The sequence below is a fragment of the Rhinoraja longicauda genome, chromosome 22 (assembly GCF_053455715.1).
Source record: "Rhinoraja longicauda isolate Sanriku21f chromosome 22, sRhiLon1.1, whole genome shotgun sequence".
In the NCBI taxonomy this organism is placed as follows: domain Eukaryota; kingdom Metazoa; phylum Chordata; class Chondrichthyes; order Rajiformes; family Arhynchobatidae; genus Rhinoraja; species Rhinoraja longicauda.
This window is the reverse complement of record NC_135974.1, coordinates 3,796,495-3,824,119: the sequence shown is the minus strand read 5'-3', so window position 1 is coordinate 3,824,119 and position 27,625 is coordinate 3,796,495.

Genomic DNA, 27,625 nt, shown 5'->3' with positions numbered 1-27,625 from the left:
TAGTCCATAGAGCTCAGAGGACCATCGGAACACAGCTACCAGACTTGGAGGGCATCTACAACACACGATGCCTCAGAAAAGCCACCAGCATCCACAAAGACTCTTCACACCCCTGCAACAGTCTGTTCGAACTTCTACCATCGGGCAGACGATACAAGGCCTTCTACGCCCGCACCTCCAGACTCAAGAACAGCTTCATCCCCAGGGCCATAGCTGCTATGAACTGGTCCTGCTGAGCCGGATGGTCACATCGCACAGTGAACCGGCACAGACCTACTTGCACTTTATTCTGTTTTAACTGTCTCTAATTTTGTTTCTCTGGATTGTCTAAATTTCTGTTGATTAGCTAATTAATTTATTGCATCGTATGGAAGTCGCATTCCCATTCTCGTTGTACCCCTGTACAATGACAATAAAGATATATCGTATTGCATTGTATTGTATTGTATTGTATCAGCTGTTTAATGGAGTTCTGCCCATCATTGTCCTCAGTGCAGGTCAATGGGTGCAGCATTGTACTCCAGGCAGGGAGTTGACCCACCACTGAGTCAACTCTTCCATTATAGATGAGGCTCTCACTAGAGTCTCTTCTAGATCCCGCAGCTCCGCTCTTGCTCCCCCTCCCCCCACTCGTAACAAGGACAGAATCCCCCTTATCCTCACCTTCCACCCCACCAGCCAGCGTATCCAACAAATCTTCCTCCAACATTTCCGTCACCTACAACGGGACCCCACCACTGGCCACATCTTCCCATCCCCTCCCCTCTCTGCGTTCCGCAGAGACCGTTCCCTCCGTAACTCCCTGGCCCACTCGTCCCTTCCTACCCAAACCACCCCATCCCCGAGCACTTTCCCATGCAACCACAAGAGATGCAACACCTGTCCCTTTACCTCCCCCCTCAACTCCATCCAAGGACCCAAACAGTCTTTCCAGGTGAGACAGAGGTTCACCTGCACCTCCTCCAACCTCATCTATTGCATCCGCTGCTCTAGATGTCAACTTCTTTACATCGGCGAAACCAAACGAAGGCTCAGCGATCGCTTTGCTCAACACCTTCGCTCAGTCCGCCTTAACCAACCTGATCTCCCGGTGGCCGAGCACTTCAACTCCCCCTCCCACTCCCAGTCTGACCTTTCTGTCATGGACCTCCTCCAGTGCCATAGTGAGGCCCACCGGAAATTGGAGGAACAGCACCTCATATTTCGCCTGGGCATCTTAGAGCCCAGCGGTATGAACATTGACTCCTCCAACTTTAGATAGTTCCTCTGTCCCTCTCTTCCCCTCCCCTTCCCAGTTCTCCCTCTATCTTCCTGTCTCCACCTATATCCTTCCTTTGTCCCGCCCCCCTGACATCAGTCTGAGGAAGAGTCTCGACCCGAAACATCACCCATTCCTTCTCTCCTGAGATGCTGCCTGACCTGCTGAGTTACTCCAGCATTTTGTGAATAAATACCTTCGATTTGTACCAGCATCTGCAGTTATTTTCTTACACCACTGGGTCAAGATCCTTCCTTGCTCGGTTGCATCTCAGTTGCATCTGCTAAGCATGCATCAATGGTGCAGGTTCTTCTTGATCAAATCCAGGCCTCCCAGTGGGGCGGGGGGTGAATGTACATGGTAGGGGGAATCTCATGTGATTCCACAATGATAAAACCAAATGGGCGAGGTCACTTGTTTACAGACAGAGAGATAGAGGAGCTGAGGGATCATTTTCATTTCATAATTTAGAGATACAGTGCGGAGACAGGCCCTTCGGTCCACCGAGTCCGCGCCGCCCAGCGATCCCCGCGCATTAACACTATCCTACACACATTAGGGACAATTTTTACATTTACCCAGTCAATTAACCTACATACCTGTACGTCTTTGGAGTGTGCGAGGAAACCAAAGGTCTCAGAGAAAACCCACGCAGGTCACGGGGAGAACGTACAAACTCCGTACAGACAGCACCCGTAGTCGGGATGGAACCTGAGTCTCGGGCGCTGCATTCGCTGTAAGGCAGCAACTCTACCGCTGCGCCACCGTGCCGCCCCGCAGGATCTAAAAATATCCACAGTGATCCACCATTCCAATGGAGACCCCTATTGCTACACAGACCAACTCTTCTTTCTGCTGTGACCCGAGGGACTATGAACTTTAGTTGTCGGGAGCCAGGAGGGCGTCTCACAAATCTCCTGGCAGAGCTTCTTGGTGTCTGCCTCCCGGACTCTGGCATCTTCGACTTGGTGTGCATGGCATTGAAGTTACAGTGTGTCCATCCAGACTGTGGAACATCTCCTGAGCTGTGACGTGCTGCATGACACACGCACTGTAAAGGATCTTGCACAGGCCAACCACGCGGCACTGAGATTTGCTCGCTATGGGCAAACAGCTGTGTGATGACACGAATAAGTAGATGGCGTTGAAGTGAAGGTCTTGCACGTTCAGGTGGGCTCCACACTCTCTCTGTGGGGATACAAGCGGTGACCAGAAGCAGATGTATGAGCTGCCAGTGGACCACTTGGTGTTGTGCCACATCGGCAGCAGCTAACCGGCAGCAGTGGACCTTTCACCGTCCGGCGCGGCCTGGAATAGGCCGCGGGATTTTCTCCGCCCGGCGGGGGCTTCAATGTCGGGAGCCCCGACCGCCCCGACGTGCAGCGGCAGCGTCTTCGCCCGCCCCGAATCGCGGGGCTTGGGTCGGCCCACTGCAGACCGTTCACCGTCCGGCGCGGCCTGAAACGTGACAAGTTCCACAGCCTGACCGCGGGAGAAGACGGCAGGGGAAGAGAAAAGACATTCTGGCCTTCCATCACAGTGAGGAGGTGACTGGAGGAGACTCACTGTGATGGATGCTTCTTTTTTTGTTTTGTGTTGGTTGTGATTGTGTGTGAAATTGTTTATTTTATTGCTCTTATTGTTGGACTGTGGGTGACGAAATCTCGTCCAAAAGACTTGTGACAATAAAGGTAATTCTGATTCTGATTCTGTTAAACTGGGTGAGCCTGTGGGATTTTGCAGCTGGCGTTTCCGCTCTGCACTGAACTCTGCACTCCGCTGCGGAGTAGAGCAGCCGATCCCAGCCACTCCTCGTGCCCGCTAGGTACGAGAGCTTAGAGTAACTTTTACTGTACGTTGAATTGTGCTTAACGTTCCAGGAAAAGGCAAGAAGGTGCTGGCTTGAATATTGAGAAGGACAATTTTTCACAGCAAACAGGATGAACACACCGAAACATCCAAGGGGTGGAAAGTGTCAGGTTTACAGATTGAGACAGGGCGAGGGCAGGTTTGGACGGTGATGTGAGACAGCCAGTAAACGGGAAGAAAACAATTGGTTCCCCAAAGTATTTGATTGTTATTGGTTGTAACATCGGTGGCCCCATAACAGAAGCGTCCATGTCGCGGGGCTGGAAACTGAAAGTGTCCTGAGCTAATTCTGCTACCACCATCGTCTACTGTGCAAGTGATGGCTCCCATTGATTGTCGCCGGAAGCTTGCGCCCTCTTCAGGACGGACGATGACAGTGATTTTTTTATTTTTAGGTTTAGAGATACAGCGCGGAAACAGGCCCTTCGGCCCACCGAGTCCGTGCCGCCCTGAGATCCCCGCCCACTAACACTATCCTACACACACCAGGGGCAATTTTTACATTTGCCCAGCCAATTAACCTGCAAACCTGTACGTCTTTGGAGTGTGGGAGGAAACCGAAGATCTCGGAGAAAACCCACGCAGGTCACGGGGAGAACGTACAAACTCCGTACAGACGGCGCCCGTAGTCAGGATCGAACCTGAGTCTCCGGCGCTGCATTCGCTGTAAGGCAGCAACTCTACCGCTGCGTCACCGTAACATGGATGATGCACACGGAAGAAGAAGATAACATCGGTGGAACAGCCAGTCTTTCTAATCAGACATTTGTTGGGTCTTTCGAGGAGTTAACTGAAATAACATCAGCAACCTTTAATGTTACTCTTCTCCACATATCGCTGATGTTGCTGTGGCAGTGCAAAGCCTTCTAATCTCCCTCTCATTTGAGGCTCATCTACTTTGTACTTATGTCCTCTGGCCCTGTGATCACAGCTAAAAAAAAATAACAATCTCATTACATTTAAATTACCCATTTCTTTTTTTTGCATTTTAACGACATGAATCATGCCAGGTCTAAATGGTTCTTCTCTTCAGAGAACAAATCCAATTTTGCCAGCTTACTCTTGGTAACATAACATTTCCAGCCCCAGAACTGCTCCTTCCCTTTACATTGCTTCAATATGCCTCTGAAAATAAGGCACACAAATGTTCTTGTTGTCACATCATCAGTGTTTCCCAGCCCCCTAGTCATGCACGAACTGCACAAATATAGTCCGGCCCATTTATCCATCACTACACCCATCACACTGGATAAATCAAAGCACACAAGGACAATGACTCATATGTTACATCCTGCCTCTGCTTGAACAACTTCAAGCTCTTTCACCATCAAGCAACTTTGTTTTAATGGGTCTTTCCATCTTACTTTTCAGGATTAGTTGATCAACAATTATTCCCAGTCTAGATTGTCCCCAACTCAGTAGTCAGTTTTTGGAACCAGTGGATGGATGTTATGGCAGGGGTGTCTCATATTAGGTTTACTTGACTGCCTGTGGAACTACAAATTGTGTTGGCACCATCGCTCGACAAATCCTCTTGTTACAGAGGAGCCTCGCATTCCGGTATCACAGTTATCAAAAGGTCACAGGTGATCAGAGCAGAATTAGGCCATTCAGCCCATCAAGTCTACTCCACCATTCAATCATGGCTGATATATCTCTCCCTCCATTGTCCGGCCTTCTACCCATAACACCCCTGACACCCGTACTAATCAGGAATCTATCTATCTCTGCCTTAAAAATATCCACAGATTCACCACCCCCCGACTAAAGAAATTCCTCCTCATCTTCCTAAAGGAACGTCCTTTAATTCTGAGGCTATGACCTCCAGTCCTGGACTCTCTCACTAGTGGAAACATGCTCTCCACATCCACTCTGTCCAAGCCTTTCACTATTCGGTAAGTTTTAACGAGGTCCCCTCTCATCCTTCTAAACTCCAGTGAGTACAGTGACTTGGATAGGTTGCTGTACTTTCACCAGTAACTTTAGAAATGTATCATTGTAGTCGGCAATTGATGAATGCTAGTTTTATTTGTGCAAGATAACAAGAATTTAAAAATGACCCTGCCAGAGACATCAATTATAAAGCTAACATTGCAAATGCAAATGGGGAATGTTAATAAAACAAATTTCAAAGATAAATGCAGATAACCATACTCTGTCTGGCTGACTGGGCAAAAGTAATATAAAAGCTGGAGGCTAGAAAAGACATCCTCTCCTTTTTAAATTTTCAACATGGGTTGACGTGGGTGGCTCGGTGGCGCAGCGGTAGAGTTGCTGCCTTACAGCGGTTGAGCGCCCTGCAGCGCCGGAGACCCGGGTTCGATCCCTACTACGGGTGCTGTCTGTACGGAGTTTGTACGTTCTCCCCGTGACCTGCGTGGGTTTTCTCCGAGATCTTCGGTTTCCTCCCACACTCCAAAGACGTACAGGTTTGTATTCACAAAATGCTGGAGTAACTCAGCAGGTCAGGCAGCATCACAGGAGAGAAGGAATGCGTGACGTTTCGGGTCGAGACCCTTCATCAGTCTGAAGAAGGGTCTCGACCCGAAACGTCACCCATTCCTTCTCTCCTGAGATGCTGCCTGACCTGCTGAGTTACTCCAGCATTTTGTGAATAAATACCTTCGATTTGTACCAGCATCTGCAGTTATTTTCTTATACTACAGGTTTGTAGGTTAATTGGCTTGGGTTTGTATACTTGGTGTAAAGTGTAAATTGTTCCTCGTGTGTGTGGGCGTGTGTTAATAAGGGGGGGGGGTCGCTGGTCGGTGCGGACTCGATGGGCCGAAAGGCCTGTTTCCGAGCTGTATCTCCAAAACTAAAACTAAAATTAAAAAAACTGTCTCGATGGCAAAGCAGCATTAATGCGCTTCTTCAAACTCACAATGAATCCCTTTTGACCTTCCATATTAAACATGCCAAGAATGTCAAAAATGCACAGTATGACGATTTCTCACATTATTCGTTACATTATAAACACGTTCTGTATATCATTATCCTTTGTCTGTTAATGTCGTAGCCAGGCTAGAACAACATGTCCAGCAAGTCAAATTATTCAGAGGAAGACATGGGGAAGGAGAGTGGTGGCAGGGCAAAGTGGACTAATCCGATACAGACAGAGAGGAAAAGGGAAAGGGTGGTGGGGAGGCAAGCATTGGAAGCTCAGGGTCAGGGTCAATCCTGCAAACAGACCACAGGTTCAACACAAAGTGCTCACCCAACAATCTGAGTATGGTTTCCCCGACTGTAGAGGGGGCCAAAGGTTAACTATTTCTCTTCTCACCAGTGCTGCCTGATATGCAGCTTTCTCCAGCTTTCTCCAGTGTGATGTTGCTCCTCAGACAGTCTGATTTGGGTGACTCAAGGTTTTGTAAAGATGGGAGTAATATCACGTGCCCCTTGACCTCTGACTTGTTGGAATCGATTAGCCTCTTTCCTATTGTGCAGCACGGTGGCGCAGCGGTAGAGTTGCTGCCTTACAGCGAATGCAGCGCCGGAGACTCAGGTTCGATCCCGACTATGGGTGCCGTCTGTACGGAGTTTGTACGTTCTCCCCGTGACCTGCGTGGGTTTTCTCTGAGATCTTCGGTTTCCTCCCACACTCCAAAGACGTGCAGGTATGTAGGTAAATTGGCTTGGTAAATGTAAAAAATGTCCCTAGTGTGTGTAGGATAGTGTTAGTGTGCGGGGATCGCTGGGCGGCGCGGACCCGGTGGGCCGAAGGGCCTGTTTCTGCGCTGTATCTCTAAATCTAAATCTAAAATCTATTGCCCTTTCCGTGAGTTTGAATGATAAAAAGTGCCAGGGAAAGATAAATTCCGCTTGTAAAACTCCTTCAGATTCTTATGAAATATGGTGTTTGTGCTTCCGTTACTGAGATTGCTTAAATTTTAATCAGTGCTTCAATTTGCAGCAGGTGTATGGAGATAATTGTGTGAACTAATTGAATCGTGTTAAGGGCTCAAAGGGCTAACTGGCTTTCACGTTGCTGCACAGACTGCTCGACAACCATCCTTCATTTAACACTGAATAAACTCTGGTGCTGGTGTATCACACATACTTTATTTTTTCCAGTTAATACATTTAAGACTCGCGCGGCAGTAATTGACTTTAAAGCAGCTGCATTTGTCTGAATTGCAATGTAATCTTAGACCCTGTAAGTAGCAATGATCCATATATCCAGCTGTTTCCCAAAGCATTTGAGCAGGCCAAAGTTGGGCGGCACGGTGCGGTAGAGTTGCTGCTTTGCAGCACTTGCAGCGCTGGAGACCCGGGTTCCATCCCGACTACGGCTGCTTGTCACAATCACAGTCACAATAATCCTTTATTAGCCAACTATGTTTTGCACACATACGAGGAACTTCATTTGCCATACAGTCATAACAATAAAAAGCCACAGGACACACTTTAACATGAACATCCACCACAGTGACTCCTCCACATTTCTCACTGTGATGGAAGGCAAAAAGAAAGTTCCCTTCTCTCCCTTCTTTGTCCTCCAGCGGTCGGGGGCCTCGAACCTTCCGTTGACGGGACGATATTGACTCCTGTGGCCGGCGGTGGGCCTTCCTCGTCTGGGCGACCAAGCTCCTGCATCGGATTGTCTGTACGGAGTTTGTACGTTCTCCCCGTGACCTGTGTGGGTTTTCTCCGCGATCTTCGGTTTCCTCCCACACTCCAAAGACGTGCAGGTTTGTAGGGTAATTGGCTTGGTATAAGCGTAAGTTGTCCCGAGTGTGCGTAGGATAGTGTAAGTGTGCGGGGATCGCTGGTCGGTGAGGACTCGGTGGGCCGCAGGGCCTGTTTCTGCGCTGTATCTCTGAGCCAAACTAAACTTTGTATTCCTGCCGTGGATGTAGGGCCCATGACCAGTTCAGAACCTCAAGATTTCATGCCGATAAGAATAGGCTTCCTCGAATGTTTTTCCTCGTAGGTGTGATGTGCATTCCTCACGGATGAGAGAGGACGCTCTGGCCTGATTGTCCCATTACTCCAGCATCACGTGGTTGGACTGAGTAAAGTTCCATTCCACCTAATCCCCAGAGCCACCACTGTTCCATGTATGTCGTCACCCAGAATGCTGCAGCCCAGACTAGCGTGGAGCGTGGAGCGTGGAGCGTGGAGCGTGGAGGGGGGAGGGTGGAGCATGGAGCGGGAGTGTGGAGCGTGGAGGGGGGAGCGTGGAGCGTGGAGCGTGGAGCGTGGAGGGTGGAACGTGGAGGGGGAGCGTGGAGCGTGGAGCGTGGAGCGTGGAGGGTGGAGTGTGGAGGGGAAGGGGGGAGCGTGGAGCGTGGCGGGGGGAGGGTGGAGCATGGAGGGGGGAGGGTGGAGCATGGAGGGAGAGCGTGGAGCGTGGGGGGGGGGGGGAGGGTGGAGCATGGAGCGTGGAGCGTGGAGGGTGGAGCGTGGAGGGGGGAGCGTGGAGGGTGGAGCGTGGAGGTTGGAGGGTGGAGGGTGGAGCATGGAGGGGGGAGTGTGGAGCGTGGAGGGGGGAGTGTGGAGGGTGGAGGGTGGAGGGTGGAGCATGGAGCGTGGAGGGTGGAGGGTGGAGGGTGGAGCGTGGAGCGTGGAGCATGGAGGGGGGAGTGTGGAGGGTGGAGGGTGGAGGGTGGAGGGTGGAGCATGGAGCGTGGAGCATGGAGGGGGGAGGGTGGAGCGTGGAGCGTGGAGCGTGGAGGGGGAGTGTGGAGGGTGGAGGGTGGAGGGTGGAGGGTGGAGCATGGAGCGTGGAGCGTGGAGGGGGGAGGGGGGAGCGTGGAGGGTGGAGGGGGGAGTGTGGAGCGTGGAGGGGGGAGCGTGGAGGGTGGAGCGTGGAGGGGGGAGGGCGGAGCGTGGAGGGGGGAGGGTGGAGCGTGGAGGGTGGAGGGGGGAGTGTGGAGCGTGGAGGGGGGAGCGTGGAGGGTGGAGCGTGAGACGTGGAGCGTGGAGGGTGGAGCGTGGAGAGTGGAGCGTGCAGCGTGAGACGTGAGACGTGGTGCATGGAGCATGGAGCGTGAGGCGTGGAGCGGGAGCGTTGTGCGAGGAGGGTGGAGGGTGGAGGGGGGAGGGGGTAGCGTGGAGCGTGGAACGTGGAGCATGGAGCCAGGATCCAAGGGCTCGATCTGCTTCATGCCAAACATGAAAGCCTCAAGAATGCAAGAATGATTCCAGGAATGAGTGGGTTAGCACATGATGAGCGTTTGACTGCACTGGGCCTCCACTCGCTGGAGTTTAGAAGGTTGAGGGGGGACCTCATTGAAAGTTACAGAATAATGAAAGGCATAGATAGAGTGGATGTAGAGAGGATGTTTCCACTGGTGGCAGAGTCCAGGACCAGAGGTCACAGCCTCATAATTAAAAGGCACTCTTTTAGAAAGGAGGTAAGGAGGAACTTCTTTAGTCAGAGGGTAGTTAATCCGTGTAACTCATGGCCACAGAGGGCTGTGGAGGCCAAGTCAGTGGATATTTTTTACGGCAGAGATAGACAAATTCTTGATTAGGTCAGGTGTCAAGGGTTATGGGGAGAAGGCAGGAAAATGGGATGAGGAGGCAGAGGTCACCCATGATTGAATGACGGAGTGGACTCGATGGGCCAAATGGCCCAATTCTACTCCTATAACTTGTGAACTTGTAATTACAGCTATTTCCTTATGTGATGGACTGTTTGAGTAGTGCATCGGTTGTACGTTGAATGAATGAAACCACTTTCAAGTTATGATAAGAGCAGAATTCGTTCAATGCAATATACACGTGGTTTGCCCAGTGTTGCAGTGCTAATGTTTTAGGTGCCAGAGCTGTCACTGGTGCCGGAGCGGCCGCTGTTAAAATTCCCCGCTGTTTATTTTAGCTTTTGTTTTTACAGAGGTGCCGGAGCGGCACTCTGGTGAGCCCCGGTGAGCTCCGGTGAGCTCCGGTGAACTCTGGTGAGCTCCGGTGAGCTTCGTTGAACTCCGGCACCACTGGGTTTGCCACAGCCACAAGGAATCTTGAAAACCGGTACAAATCCTCATCTTCTGGGTTGGCTTTTGCACAGGAAGTGAATTGCCTCTCTTTGTCCCGATCTCGGTTTCACCTGGCAAGGCTCAACATGAGTGTTGAACTGAAGGTAGACACAAAATGTCTGGGTAACTCAGCGGGACTGTCAGCATCTCTGGAGAGAAGGAATGGGTGAGGTTGCACAGGACCTGGGGCTTGTCTAATCGTGTATCCAACATCCACTCAGCAAACCAAAAGTGCTGACCTTCAGCAGCTGCACAATTCCCATGGAATCCCCTTATTAACCTAAAAACCCCATGGAAAAATTCATTATTAATACACAGGGCTCATCTCCAAAGTCTAGACCATCATCTGCCCATGATGTGGAGTCTAATTCGTTTATGCAAGGTAAGACACGTTTAACATTATAAATGTGAGGTTATCCACTTTGGCGGCAAGAACAGGAAAGCAGAGTATTACCTGAATGGTGGTCAGTTAGGAAAAGGGGAGATGCAACGTGACCTGGGTGTCATGGTGCACCAGTCATTGAAAGCAAGCGTGCAGGTGCAGCAGGCAGTGAAGAAAGCGAATGGTATGTTGGCATTCATAGCAAGAGGATTTGAGTATAGGAGCAGGGAGGTTCTGCTGCAGTTGTACAGGGCCTTGGTGAGACCACACCTGGAGTATTGTGTACAGTTTTGGTCTCCTAATCTGAGGAAAGACATTCTTGCCATAGAGGGAGTACAGAGAAGGTTCACCAGATTGATCCCTGGGATGGCAGGACTTTCATATGAAGAAAGACTGGATGGACTAGGCTTATACTCGCTGGAATTTAGAAGACTGAAGGGGGATCTTATAGAAACATATAAAATTCTTAAGGGGTTGGAGAGGCTAGATGCGGGAAGATTGTTCCCGATGTTGGGGAAGTCCAGAACCAGGGGTCACAGCTTAAGGATAAGGGGGAAGTCTTTTAGGACCGAGATGAGAAGACATTTCTTCACACAGAGTGGTGAGTCTCTGGAATTCTCTGCCACAGAAGGTAGTTGAGGCCAGTTCATTGGCTATATTTAAGAGGGAGTTAGATGTGGCCCTTGTGGCTAAAGGGATCAGGGGGTATGGAGAGAAGGCAGGTACAGGTTACTGAGCTGGATGATCAGCCATGATCATATTGAATGGCGGTGCAGGCTCGAAGGGCCGAATGGCCTACTCCTGCACCTATTTTCTATGTCTATGTTTCTATGACTACACACTACACATAGGTGCAATGACATTTGGGCTTGCTGTAAAGATGACATTAAAATATGGGTTCTTTCTAATCTTGTTCTAAGCCTTAGAGTCAGCTCATTGCACTCAGGCGAGGGAATAAACATGGGGTATTTTTTGTGTGCGACTGTGTTTACATAAACCATTAATTTGGAAGGCGAGATTTGGGCCACTTTAGACAAAAGCGCGCGTGCCAATCAATCTGCAGCTCCTTGAATTCTTCCAATTAAACGTTGCAGGAAGACAGCACAAAAGACTCCCCAAAATAAACCACTCCGGAAGGTGTCTCGCTGTAGAACCACTGGCATTTGGAACACTGCAGGGAGCGTTTATTACTCAAAGGGATGACGCTATATGAAAGGAAACGAGTGTTCATTTCTGCTGAACAGCTGTCAGCCCCGGTGAATAGAATGTATTCTGTGAACAAAGTTATAAAGCTGACAGGTTGAGATGTGCGAAAGCGAACATAACTTACGTCATGTCAATTTTCTGTAACCTAACTGTCACTGGCATAACTGTTCTTAACTGTCTTTGCCTAAAAGAGTTTGCCCGCCATTATGTGTAGAGAGCGGGAAGGAATATTTACTTCTGCTGAGTGATTGATTTGATATGAGTGTGGCTCGCTGGAGAAGCTCACAAAACACGGTGTGGGGGCAAAGGAAGCAGTCCGGAGAGAGGGGGGGGGGAGAACTGGTCAGCAAGACCAGAAGACCTGAAGAAGGGTCTCGACCCGAAACTGCTCAAGACCCTTCTTCAGACTGAGAGTTAGGGAGGGGGGAGTCTAGAGATATGGAATGGTGAGGTGTGAAAACGACAGATCAAAGCAGATGATTGAACAAGAAAATGTAGAAAGCGTTCAGTGTTAGCTGTGGGGAAGGTGAACACGAGGCATACAATCAGTAAAATGAATCAGGGGGACGTGAAACTAGACTCTTTTTCAGTCAGAGAGTTGTGAATCTGTGGAATTCTCTGCCTCAGAAGGCAGTGGAGACCAATTCTCTGAATGCATTCAAGAGAGAGCTAGATAGAGCTCTTAAGTATAGCGGAGTCAGGGGGTATGGGGAGAAGGCAGGAACGGGGTACTGATTGAGAATGATCAGCCATGATCACATTGAATGGCGGTACTGGCTCGAAGGGCCGAATGGCCTCCTCCTGCACCTATTGTCTATTGTCTATTGTCTATTGTCTATTGTCTATTGTCTATTGTCTATTGTCTATCTTCTTGAGATGGTGCTGTCTCCTTGCACACCATAATGCCAGAGTGGAGCATAGCCTCTCACTCTACCTTTACAGTCAAGCAAAGGGATTAACCCTGATGGAATGAGGAGTGCAGAAAGGATGTCTGGAGGTACTGACTCAATGATGCTACGAAACAGAACAACTTGTGTGCTGACCCACAAATGTTGCATCCAACTGATGTAGCTAAGTGGTCTCACGACCGACAGATTCCTTCAAAGCTCTGCTGCCCCACCACATCTAGTCATGAGTGGTGATGGACAATTAAACAGCAGACCTGAGCGCCAAAGGAGAAGCTGGAACATCCGTAGCCTTGTTCAATCAAGCGTTGCTGATACATCTCAACTCCCTAAAGAGATCCCACCAGTCAGAAGCCAGACTTCAAACAATTGAATTGGCTGTAAGATATCAAGGAAAGGCTGAGAACACTGACTGCAGCATTGACAGGGACCAGGCAGCATAACGCCGTGATGGAGGGAGGTGATGTGGGTGGTCACAGTCTTGCTCCCCAGGGTAGGGGACTCTAACACTCGAAGGCCTGGTCTGAAGAAGGGTCTCCACCATAAACGTCACCCATTCCTTCTCTCCAGAGATGCTGCCTGTCCCACTGAGTTACTCCAGCGTTCTGTGTCAATCTTATTAAGGTATACAAGATCTTGGGGTCATTAGTAAATGAATGCCCACAGGTTTTATTTGCCAGGGTATCTCTCTCTCTCTTTATATATATAATATATATATACATATATTTACATATATTACATATATATATACACACACACACACACACACACACACACACACACACACACACACACACATACACATATATATATAGAGAGAGGTAGATAGATAGATAGATAGATAGATAGATAGATAGATAGATAGATAGATAGATAGATAGATAGATAGATAGATAGATAGATAGATAGATAGATATGTGTGTGTGTGTGTGTGTGTGTGTATGTGTATGACCAAATGTCTTTTAAAAGTCATAATTGTACCCACTTCTATAGCTTCCTCTGGCTGCTCATTCCAGATATGAACTACCTCTCGGTGAAAAAGTTGCCCTAAGATCCTTCTTAAACCTCTCCTCTCTCACCTAAAGCCTGTGCCCTCAATTTTTAGAATCCTCTACCCTGGAAAAAACCCCTGTGGGCATTCATTTGCCAATGACCCCAAGATCTTGTATACCTTAATAAGGTCACGCCTCAGCCTTCAAAGAAAGAAGTCCCAGCCTATCCAAATTCTCCTCATAACCCAAGCCCGCAAGCCCAGGTGACATCCTGCTGACCTCTTCTGCAGCCTTCAATGACATCCTTCTACTAGCTGGGTGACCAGAGCTGCCCACAATACTTCCAAGTGTGGCCTCACCAATGACTTGTACTGAAGCATCGTGATGTTTAGTTCAGTTTGGTTTGGAGGTACAGCGTGGAAACAGTCCCTTTGGCCCACCGAGTCTGCGTCGACCAGCGATCCCCGCACATTAACATACCCGACACACACAAGGGTCAATTTTACATTTATACCAAGCCAATTAACCTACAAACCTGTATGTCTTTGGTGTGTGGGAGGAAGCCAGAAACCTCTGAGAAACCCCACAGACGTTATGGGGAGAAGGTACAAAGTCCATACAGATAAGCGTCTGTAGGCGGGATGGAACCCGGGTCTCTGGCATTGTAAGGCAGTCACTCTACAGTAGGAGTATCTCCACCACTGTGCCGCCCTAATAAACAATCAATAATGTGACAATAAGAAACCAATACTAATATGCGGGACATTTTGTTTCTGCAGATGCTGGTACAAATCGATTTATTCACAAAATGCTGGAGCAACTCAGCAGGTCAGGCAGCATCTTGGGAGAGAAGGAATGGGTGTTGTTTCGAGTCGAGACCCTTCTTCAGTGTGAAGAAGGGTCTCGACCCGAAACGTCACCCATTCCTTCTCTCCCAAGATGCTGCCTGACCTGCTTAGTTACTCCAGCATTTTGTGAATAAAACATTTTGTTTCTGCTTTGTGTTGCCGTCTACAGTTCCAGCATCTTTGAAAGAACCTGAACTGTGCTTGCCTCTCATATCTTTTGCCTCTCGGTTCTCCTCACACACTTCCTGCAGTTGATCATCCCTCATTTGCTAATTTATCTTTAGGCAGCCCCACAGCCTTACACGCCTTTATGATCTTCCCCAGAGTTAACTACACCTCACGAATGACCTCCTCTCCCCCATCAAGATTGATTCCTGGGATGGCAGGACTTTCATATGAAGAAAGACTGGATAGACTCGGCTTGTACTCGCTGAAATTTAGAAGATTGAGGGGGGATCTTATAGAAACTTACAAAATTCTTAAGGGGTTGGACAGGCTAGATGCAGGAAGATTGTTCCCGATGATGGGGAAGTCCAGAACAAGGGGTCACAGTTTAAGGATAAGGGGGAAGTCTTTTAGGACCGAGATGAGAAAGTTTTTTTTCACACAGAGTGGTGAATCTGTGGAATTCTCTGCCACAGAAGGTAGTTGAGGCCAGTTCATTGGCTATATTTAAGAGGGAGTTAGATGTGGCCCTTGTGGCTAAAGGGATCAGGGGGTATGGAGAGAAGGCAGGTACAGGATACTGAGTTGGATGATCAGCCATGATCATATTGAATGGCGGTGCAGGCTCGAAGGGCCGAATCCTGCACCTATTTTATATGTTTCTATGTTTCTATCCAGTATGGGGTCTTGTATTCCACAACCAATCCAATCCCCGATGACAAATCTTTCTAATCCATAAAACTGGGATTTCTTGCTAGTGAGAACATGTAAAGATCCAGTCGGCATGCCTTGACTTCATATGCACATGGAAAGGAGGATGCAAATTTCCACCCGGAATGGTGTTTCATTACTTCATTTCGAGATTCCACTCAAATGGATATATCGTATCTAAGCGCACTAATAAGAAATCTGCCATGTACCATTACAGAAGTGGACAAAGTGATGACTTCCCTTTTAATATTACTTCAATGTGTTTCGGAGCTGTGATCTGACCCAATTTTTAACGCAGTTGAAAAAAAAGGCTTATCATAAGAAAAGGACAGTTGGAAGATTTAGTCCTTTGCTTGTCAGAAATCTCATGTTAAAATCACTGGAAATGACTTGGGAATATGCTAAACTATCCACTAATTTCATGTGATTGAATTAATCGATTTATTTGTCAATTATGTGCCTTGAATACAGAAACATATGTCTGCAGATGTCTGAATGCCTCTCTTAATCTTACTTTATTAGCCAAGTAGGTTTTGCAACATACCAGGAATTTCATTTGCCATACAGTCATACCAATAAAAAGCAACAAAACACACGAAATCCATTTTAACATGAACATCCACCACAGTGCCTCCTCCTCATTCCTCACTGTGATGGAAGGCGAAAATAAAGTTCAATCTTCTTCCCTTCTATGTCCTCCCGCGGTCGGGGGCCTCGAGCCTTCCGTTAGCGGGACGATCTTGGCTCCCGTAGCCAGCGGTCGGGCCCTCCGTGTCGGGGCGATCAAACTCCCACATCAGGGGGAGAATCTCAGCTTCCCCCGCGCCGGGCGATCAGACCCTGGGTCAGGGCTAGTCGAACCTTCTGTGACTATGGAGCTTCCCGACATCAGCCTCTACCCGTGACTGTGAGCTCCTTGATGTTGGAATCCGCAGGCCACGGTTGGAGTGTCGATCCCAGTCAAGGGATCGCAGGCTCTGATGGATGGTAATTCTACGTCCCCGCGGTGGGGCTCAAGGTGGGTCTCGGGCAAGGCCGCCAGCTCCACGATGTCAGGCCGCAGAGCGACCGGAGATACGGTCCAGAAAACAATCGCATCTCCGGCAAGGTAAGATATTGAAATACCTAAATAAATGGGCTTAATGGGAATAGCCGCCTTGAACAAAAGGGTACAGGGGCAGAAGTAGGCCAGTTGCCTCCTCCTGTCTACCTCAGGCTATTCTGGTCTACTTCACCACCATCCCCCTGTCCTGTCCACAGGAGCGACTGGGCTTGTATTCATTGGAATTTAGAAGGAGGAGAGGAGATCTTATAGAAACATTAAAAATTCTTAAGGGATTGGACAGGCCAGATGTAGGAAAAATGTTCCCCATATTGGGGGAGTCCAGAACCAGGGGTAGGCCATTTAGGACAGAGATAAGATAATTGCGTGACTATATATATATATATATATATATATATATATATATATACATGTGTACAGGGGTATATCGACCCATGCATTGTATACTTGTGTTTATATTCATGCATTTTAAATATGTATGTATGTTCTATACCTTGGCAATATAATGATGTATCTTATCATGCCAATAAAGTACTTTTAAATTGATAAGGAAAAACCTTTTCAGCCAGAGAGTTGTGAATCTGTGGAATTCTCTGCCACAGAAGGCAGTGGAGGCTGATTCACTGATCATATTCAAAAGAAAGTTAGATATAGCTCTTACGGTATCAAGAGATATGGGGAGAGAGCAGGAACGGGGTACTGATTCTGGATGATCAGCCGTGATCATATTGAATGGCTCGAAGGGCTGAATGGCCTCCAACTCCTGCACCTATTTTCTATGTTCCTATGTTTCTATGAACCAGTGCACGTGAGTCTGATAACTGAGCTATTCCAGGAAATGTTCAGAGAGAACAGTGACAGGCACTAATTACAAACTATAATTGCCCCTTTCTAAATGCATGCAGTAGTATTACCAATGAAGCCAGAAAAAAATATATTAATACAATTCTGAAACGGAAGATGGAAGGAGAATGCCCATGCCCACTCCACCTACTACTCTCAAATAATTCACTCTGGCTCCGGAAACCCCAAAACACTCTTCTCTACAATAAACAAACTCCTCAGCCCCCTGGACACCATCTCCCAATCATTCACAGTTGACAAATGCACCACTTTCCTTTCATTCTTCCAAAGCAAAATAGACAACATCTACAGCACCTTAACCACCAACGCACCTGCTCCCCCTCAAACCACCTGCCCCCCCTTATCCTGTCAACCCCTGCCTCAGTTCTCCCCAATCTCCACCACCGACCTCTCTGACCTCTTCACAGGAATAAAAACTGCCACCTGCTCTCTGGACCCCATCCCCTCCAGCTTTGTCAAGGCCTGCCTTCCTGCTCTCTCTCCACTTATCACTGCAACAATAAACTCCTCCCTGTCCACTGGCATCGTCCCGCCATCCCTCAAAATCGCTGCTGTCACCCCCATTCTGAAAAAACCTGGTCTAAACCCTGACACCCCAAACAACTTCAGACCAATCTCCAACCTACCCTTTCTGTCCAAAGTTTTGGAACATGCTGTAGCTTCCCAACTCAAATACCACCTCTCTACCAATAACCTGTATGAAACTTTCCAATCTGGATTCCGCTCCAACCACTGTACTGAAACTGCGCTCCTCAAAATCACAAACGACATTCTCCTCTCCTCCGACGCTGGCAACCTCAACATCCTCATCCTACTTGACCTCAGCGCCGCCTTTGACACCATAAATCACTCCATTCTCCTCACCCGACTTGAAACCTCCCTTAACATCACCGGCACAGCCCTATCCTGGTTTAAATCTTACCTCTCTGACAGACACCAGTTCATCTCCATTAACAACTGTAAATCCCCCACCGCTCCCCTCCCCCAAGGTGTCCCCCAAGGCTCAGTCCTTGGCCCCCTCCTCTTCATCCTCTACCTGTTCCCCCTTGGTCAATTAATCCGCCGTCATGGTCTCAACTTCCACTGCTTCGCCGATGATATCCAGCTCCTCATCTCCACCAAGTCAATCTCCTCCACCACACACTCTACACTGACAAACTGCATTACTGAAATAAAATCTTGGCTTCAATCAAACTTCCTCAAACTCAATTGCAACAAATCTGAAATCATCATCATTGGTCCAAAAATGCTCACCAAATCCACCCAAAACTTCATCCTCAACATTGATGGTCTCCCAGTATCCACCTCACCTCACATCCGGAATCTTGGAATCATCCTTGATCAAACCCTCTCCTTCGACAAACACATCAAACACATCACAAAGACAGCCTTCTTCCACCTCAAAAACATTGCCCGTCTCCGTCCATCCCTGTCCTCCACAGCTGCAGAAACCCTCATCCACGCCTTCATCACCTCCCGTCTGGACTACTGCAACAGCCTCCTCTATGGCGCACCCTCAAAAATCATCAATAAACTTCAATACATTCAAAACTCCGCTGCCCGTCTACTCACACACACCTCGATCCGTGACCATATCACCCCCGTCCTTTATAAACTCCACTGGCTCCCCATCCCCCAGAGAATCCAGTACAAAATCCTCCTCATAACCTACAAAGCCCTCCATAACCTGGCCCCATCCTACCTGACCGACCTCCTCCACAGGCACACTCCCACCTGCACCCTCCGCTCTGCCACTGCCAATCTCCTATCCCCCCACATCCGGACTAAACTCAGATCCTGGGGGGACAGGGCTTTCTCCATCGCTGCTCCCACCCTATGGAACTCACTACCCCAAACCGTTAGAGACTCCTCCACACTCACCACATTCAAAACATCGCTGAAGTCTCACCTGTTCAGTACTGCCTTCAACCACTGAAGGTCACCTCACCTACTGTCTCCTTTCTCTGTTCATTTATTTATTTACTTATTTATCTATTTATTAATTTCCCTATGTTCTCAAAATCTCTGTAAAGCGTCTTTGAGTATATGAAAAGCGCTATATAAATAAAATGTATTATTATTATTATTATTATTAAGAGACCAGACTTCTTGGTCATAGACAACAAGCCTGGTGCACTCACCTGGGCAGCTTACACCCCAGCGGTATGAATATTGATTTCTCTAACCTCAAGTAACCCTTGCTTTCCCGCTCTCACCGTCCCCCCCCAGCCTAGTTCTCCGACCAGTTTCACTGTCCTCCTGATTAATTTTACTGTCTGTACACCTCGTTGTCACCTTCCCAACAATGAACCATTTTCCATTTCATTGATCAGCGTCTGCTTTGATCTGTCCTTTTCACACCTTGCCCATCCACATCTCTAGTTTCCTTGTTCCTCTGACTCTTGGTCCGAAGAAGGGTCTCGACCTGAAACGTCACCCATTCCTTCTCTCCGGAGATGCTGCCTGTCCCGCTGAGTTGCTCCAGCATTTGGTGTCCATCTTCACACTGTTACCCGTCTTCACTCTTGTACATATTGTGGGGCCCTCCGGAATTGTCACATGAAGCACTGATAGGGTTAATATCAGATGACATAAGGAGATACAAGAAACTGGAGATGCTGGTTTATAAAAAAAGACACAAAGCGCTGGAGTAACCCAACGGGTCAAGCAACATCTTCGGAGACATGGATAGGTGACATTTTGGGTCAGTTTGAAGAAGGGTCCCGACCCAAAACATCACCGATCCATGTTCTCCAGAGATGCTGCCTGACCCGCTAAGTTATTCCAGCACTTTGTGTCACAAGGTGACATAAGGATGCTGGGAGGGTGGGGGGCGGGGGGGGGGGGGGGGGAGGAAAAGTGGGGGGAAATTAAGCGGAATATGGGATTAAAAGAGGATCAGTGTGGGTGGCTGATGGTCAGTGTGGATTGGATGGGACAGAGGACCTGTTTTAGTGCTGAACCCCTGTATGACCCTAGCTAATCCACTAAGAATTGAGAGCAGGAGTTGGCCGTATTGCCCTTCAAACCAACTCTAACACTAGTCTGTTGTCAGAGTGAGGCCCAGCCCAAATTGGAGGAACAGCACCTCATATTTTGCTTGGGCAGCTTACACTCCAGCGGTATGAACATTGACGTCTCTAACTTCAAGTAGTCATTGCTTTCCGTCTCTCTCCATCCCCTCCCCCTTCTCAGTTCTCCGACCAGTCTTACTGTCTCCGACTACATCTTACCTCTGTACCCCACCCCCCTTCCCGAAACATCAGTCTGAAGAAGGGTCTTGACCCGAAACGTCACCCATTCCTTCTCTCTAGAGATGCTGCCTGTCCTGCTGAGTTACTCCAGCTTTTTGTGACTAACACTAGTCCCGTATTCGATGATTGCCTTAATGTCCAGAACTCTTATCAAGCCCTGCTTTGAATGACTAAACCACCACAGCCTTCCGAGATGGAGAATCCCAGCAGCTCACTGGGCTTGGAATAAAGAAATATCTCCATGCACCAGTTCTCAATCGCCTACTTTGACTTTGAGTCTGTGACCCTTGGTACTACATTCCTCAGCCGGAGAAACCATTATGCAAACATATGAATTAGCTCAAACTGGTTATCTGTGCAAATGATATTTCAGCCTGGGAAATAGGTAGCTTTGTGCCTGGGGCCAGAGTAGGTGAATTTAATTTTAAACCAGAATTAAATGTTTGATGTAACTTAAACTTACCCAATCTTTATAATTGAACTCAATTTTACTCGGCAAAGCTACAGTACCTCTAATTCAGAATGATCGGAAGTGCAGATGAAGTTTGCAATCCATTTATATATTCTGATGCCTTCTAACCAATAGTGTTCCTTAGCCCTTTATTACACAATCTGTAATATGTTGTTTTCTTTGTTACAGCACAGTTCCCAAGGCAGGGCAATAGACAATAGACAACAGACAATAGACAATAGAAAATAGACAATAGATAATAGGTGCAGGAGTAGGCCATTCGGCCCTTCGAGCCAGCACCGCCATTCACCGTGACCATGGCTGATCGTCCACAATCAGTACCCTGTTCCTGCCTTCTCCCCATATCCCTTGACTCCCCTATCCTTAAAGGGCCTATCCCACTTTAGGCAATTTTAAGGCGACTGCCGGTGACAAGGCTGTCGCCGACAGTTCGCCGGGGTGTCGCGGGCATGATCGTGAGGAGTCTTCCAAGAATCGTAGTGGATCTCGGCGCGTCGCTGAGAAATCAACCGACGTGAAATTTCTCGACGAAAGCTGGCTTGTCGCCAGGTATCGTTGCTTATTGTGGGCGCTGTCGCATGCTGTCCCCAGGTTTGCTTGGTTCTCTTAGATGCATTTAGAAGCACATAATATTAAAATAAGTAAAGTAATTTCAAGATACCATAAAATGCTTGTGTTTAACCAATTTATTCACCGTCAGGACATTTGACAGATCGATTGGAGGCGACAGTTTGACGGTCAGGTAAGCGTGGAAATTTTTGCGATGTTTATGGCCATCAGCCATTACATTTAAAGTGGGCTCCCAACCCAGATATGCAACCCAGAAACCAGATATGCATCTCCCGTACATTTTCAAAGAATGCTCACACTCTGCACAAAAATCCACTTAACCACTTTAAAATTAAAAAAAAAAAAATCAGCTATTAGTAAACTGGAAGTAAATCCAGTTTATTCCTTGTTACAGTGAAGCTTGGTTTTTAAGTAACCCATACAAGATGTTATATTTCAAAACTCTCAAGTACTTACCGACTTGTCAGTGATTTCAGCGAAAACCAGGATGCCGGAGAAGCATTGACAGCGTGGGAATTTTGCGATGTTTCCGAAGACGGTGTAATCTCGATCTGACTCGGCATTGTCGTGGTCATTGTCGTCGGGTAAAAGAAAAGTTCGGTGATCTGCTACGACTTTGACAGTCGCCGGCAGTCGCCGAAAAAATTGCCTAAGTGGGACAGGCCTTTAAAAGCTCTATCTAACTCTCTAAGCATCCAGAGACAAGGCAGCCGGTCCTGATATGAAACTATCATAGTCATAGAGTCATAGAGTGATACAGTGTGGAAACAGGCTCTTCAGCCCAACTTGCCCACACCGGCCAACAATGTCCCAGCTGCACTAGTCCCACTTGCCTGCGCTTGGTCCATATCCCACCAAACCTGTCCTATCCATGTACCTGTCTAACTGTTTCTTAAACAATGGGATAGTCCCAGACTCAACTACCTCCTCTGGCAGCTTTTTCCATACACCCACCACCCTCTATGTGAAAAAGTTACCCCTCGGATTCCAATTAAATCTCTTCCCCTTCACCTTGAACCTATGTCCTCTGGTCCTCGATTCCCCTACTCTGGGCAAGAGACTCTGTGCATCTACCCGATCTATTCCTCTCTTGATTTTATACACCTGTATCAGATCACCCCTCATCCTCCATGGAATAGAGTCCCAGCCTACTCAACCTCTTTCCCTGTAGCTCAGACCCTCCAATCCTGGCAACATCAAAGTCCTCACACTTGGTAGTCTGAAGAAGGGTCTCGACCTGAAACGTCACCCATTCCTTCTCTCCCGAGATGCTGTCTGACCTGCCGAGTTACTCCAGCATTTTGTGAATAAATCGATTTGTACCAGCATCTGCAGTTATTTTCTTATACTACTGGTAGTTAACCAGTTTGTTGATGGCTTTTGTCAGGCATTGATTGGGATGGCTTTGCCACGGGATCATCGTTCCCTCAATTAACATAAGCAAAATACTAAAACATAATTTAAAAGAGAGTTAGATAGAGCTTTGGGGGCTAGCGGAATCAAGGGATATGGGGAGAAGGCAGGCACGGGTTACTGATTGTGGATGATCAGCCATGATCACAATGAATGGCGGTGCTGGCTCGAAGGGCCGAATGGCCTCCTCCTGCACCTATTTTCTATGTTTCTATAAAGCCACGGGAAAAAAAAAAAAAATCAGAAAAGCATTGTTGTCAAATTTTTTACCATAAACTGTCAATAAAATATTTTTCCATTTTGCTTTTCCTGCTTGGTCTCGTGGATTGGGAACAATTGTAGAAGCGCAGAGTAACAGGCTGGAGCAGCCCCAATCAATTCATTAGCTAATTACATTGACGGGATTTTCCTGCGGTAAAGTTAACATGCCAGCATTTAATCGACACAACCAGTTAAAGAAATAATTGAGGGGATGATAATGGACTCGTATTGCATTTGGCAAAGGATCCATTGACCAGAAATTCCATTACCCATTTCCCCCGGTGCACCTTCACTGTGATATTTCACAAGTACCAGCATCTGCTCATCCTGCCCAAGTGTTGGAAGGTGGTGCGAAAGGAATTTACAGGTAATAGAAACATAGAAACATAGAAGTATAGAAAATAGGTGCAGGAGTAGGCCATTCGGCCCTTCGAGCCTGCACCGCCATTCAATATGATCATGGCTGATCATCCAACTCAGTATCCCGTACCTGCCTTCTCTCCATACCCCCTGATCCCTTTAGCCACAAGGGCCACATCGAACTCCCTCTTAAATATAGCCAATGAACTGGCCTCAACTACCTTCTGTGGCAGAGAATTCCACAGATTCACCACTCTCTGTGTGAAAAAGAACTTTCTCATCTCGGTCCTAAAAGACTTCCCCCTTATCCTTAAACTGTGACCCCTTGTTCTGGACTTCCCCAACATCGGGAACTATCTTCCTGCATCTAGCCTGTCAAACCCCTTAATCTGATGGACTTCTTGCAGTGGCATGTGTATGTCAGTGGATGACTATGCCCATGTGTATTCATTACCATAATTGTATTCCACAGTTAATGTCTTGACAATATTTTCTCCCACCCACCCACCTGTAAAGACCATTCCATTCTCCTCGTTCCTCTGTTTTTGAGTGGCTTTTGGTCTAAATAATAAAAGACTCCATAGATATCTCTAAAATATCTTCCTTCTCCTGAACCGTCTTTCCTCACTGTCATAGTGGACCGAGGCCTTGACCTCACCTTTTCTTAATATTTCTCTTCTTATCCATTTTTTCTCCTATATAGTTCCTGGACAAGTTTTCCCTGGTTCTCACTTCCCTGGTCCTTTACATTCAACGGATCATCTCTTTACATCTTCTGCCAACTGCCACAAGATCTAGACACATCTTGCCTTCTCCTCCCATTTCTCATGTTTAGAGGGATTAGTCTGCTCTTCCATCCTCATTAACCACTCCCTCTCCTACAGCACTTTCCCACGCAACAGAAGACGGAACAAAACTTGTTATAAACAATAGACAATAGACAATAGACAATAGGTGCAGGAGTAGGCCATTCGGCCCTTTGAGCCAGCACCGCCTTTCACCGTGATCATAGCTGATTATCCACAATCAGTACCCCATTCCTGCTCTCTCCCCAAATCCCTTGACTCCGCTATCATTAAGAGCTCTATCTAGCTCTCTCTGGAAAGCATCCAGGGGATTGGCCTCCACTGCCTTCTGAGACAGAGTTCCACAGCTTCACAACTCTCTGAGTGAAAAGGTTTTTCCTCATCTCCGTTCGAAATGGCCTACCCCTTATTCTTAAACTGTGGCCCCTGGTTCGGGACTCCCCCAACATCGGGAACATGTTTCCTGCCTCTAGCGTGTCCAATCCCTTAATAACCTTATATGTTTCAATAAGATCCCCTCTCATCCTTCTAAATTCCAGAGTATACAAGGCCAGTCGCTCCAGTCTTTCAACATACGAGAGTCCCGCCATTCCGGAATTAACCTAGTGAACCTACGCTGCACGCCCTCAATAGCAAGAATATCCTTCCTCAAATTTGGAGACCAAAACTGCACACAGTACTCCAGGTGTGGTCTCACTAGGGCCCTGTACAACTGCAGAAGGACCTCTTTGCTCCTATACTCAACTCCTCGTGTTATGAAGGCCAACATTTTATTGGCTTTCTTCACTGCCTGCTGTACCTGCATGCTTCCTTTCAGTGACTGATGCACTAGGACACCCAGATCTCGTTGTACTTCCTCTTTTCCTAACTTGACACCATTCAGATTATACTCTGCCTTCCTATTCTTACCACCAAAGTGGATAACCTCACATTTATCCACATTAAACTGCATCTGCCATGCATCTGCCCACTCACACAACCTGTCCAAGTCACCCTGCATCCTCTTACATCTTCCTCACAGTTCACACTGCCACCCAGCTTTGTGTCATCCACAGATTTGCTAATGTTACCTTTAATCCCTTCATCTAAGTCATTAATTTATATTGTAAATAGCTGTGGTCCCAGCACTGAGCTTTGCGGTACCCCACTTGTCACTGCCTGCCATTCTGAAAGGGACCCGTTAATCCCTACACTTTGGTCTTCCAACCAATTTTCTGTCCATGTCACTACCTTACCCCCAATACCATCTGCTCTAATCTTGCCCACTAATCTCCTATGTGGGGCCTTGGATGAAGAGATTAAAAGTACCATTATCAAATTTGCAAATGATACAAAGCTGGGTGGTAGTGTGAACTGTGAGGAAGATGCTATGAGGTTGCAGGGTGACTTAGACAGGTTGTGTGAGTGGGCGGATGCATGGCAGATGCAGTTTAATGTGGATAAATGTGAGGTTATCCACTTTGGTGGTAAGAATAGGAAGGCAGAGTATTATCTGAATGGTGTCAAGTTAGGAACAGGGGACATACAACGAGATCTGGGTGTCCTAGTGCATCAGTCACTGAAAGGAAGCATGCAGGTACAGCAGGCAGTGAAGAAAGCCAATGGAATGTTGGCCTTCATAACAAGAGGAGTTGAGTATAGGAGCAAAGAGGTCCTTCTGCAGTTGTACAGGGCCCTAGTGAGACCGCACCTGGAATACCGTGTGCAGTTTTGGTCTCCAAATTTGAGGAAGGATATTCTTGCTATTGAGGGCGTGCAGCGTAGGTTTACTAGGTTAATTCCTGGTATGGCGGGACTTTCATATGTTGAAAGACTGGAGCGACTAGGCTTGTATACACTGGAATTTAGAAGGATGAGAGGAGATTTCAAGATTCAAGATTCAAGATAGCTTTATTGTCATCCAAATTGGATGAAATTCAGTCACCCACAGTCCAACAACAAAAGCATCAAAATAGGCATTAAAATGTAATTTTAATGCCTATTTTGATGCTTTTGTTGTTGGACTGTGGGTGACTGAATTTTGTCCAATTTGGATGACAATAAAGCTATCTTGAATCTTGAATCTTGAATCTTGAAACGTATAAGATTATTAAGGGGTTGTACACGTTAGAGGCAGGAAACATGTTCCCAATGTTGGGGGAGTCCAGAACCAGGGGCCACAGTTTAAGAATAAGGGGTAGGCCATTTAGAACTGAGATGAGGAAAAACTTTTTCAGTCAGAGAGTTGTGAATCTGTGGAATTCTCTGCCTCAGAAGGCAGTGGAGGCCAATTCTCTGAATGCATTCAAGAGAGAGCTGGATAGAGCTCTTAAGGATAGCGGAGTCAGGGGGTATGGGGAGAAGGCAGGAATGGGGTACTGATTGAGAATGATCAGCCATGATCACATTGAATGGCGGTGCTGGCTCGAAGGGCCGAATGGCCTTCTCCTGCACCTATTGTCTATTGTCTATTGTCTATTGACCTTATCGAAGGCTTTCTGAAAGTCCAGGTACACTACATCCACTTGCTCTCCCTTGTCCATTTTCCTAGTTACATCCTCAAAACATTCCAGGATGTAACTTGGAAAATGGAAAATGTTCTCTCACCTCATCCCTTCCCACCACCCACAGACCCAATTAGATCTTCTAGCGAAATTAAGTAATTCACCTGCACTTTTTCCAATCTAGTGAATCGACCACGTGTTCAAAATGGACTCTCACGATCCTGGAGTGCAATTCCGTTACTCCCTGAACTTGACAACTCAAGTAGATTGGGGGGGAATGAAGGCATATGGCATGCTTGTTTTCATAAGTCGGGGTGTTGAGTATACAGGTCGGGGAGTAGCGTTGCAGTTTCATAAACCTTTGGAGTATGGTTTGGAGTAAACATTGGGAGTGATGTTTGCAGTCCTGCATAACAGGATGGGTGTGGAGGGTTTGGAGTAGAGGTTCACTTGGATGATGCCTGGATTAGAGGCTATTAGAGCGTAGAGAGATTGCTTTGCAGCGCACCTGCGCTGAAATTACGGGAGTGACCCTAAATGTCTATTGCTGCCATTCCGACCATGCATCCCACCCCCAGCCTGGCCTCTCGGTCACGTTCTTGGAGCAGAATTAGGCCATTTGGCCCATCAAATCTGCTTTGCCATTCAATCGTGGAAGATCTGTATTTCCCTCTCAACCTCATTCTCCCGCCTTCGACCCATAACACCCGACACCCTTACGGATCAAGAACCTGTCAATCTCTGCCTCAGAAATCTCTATTGG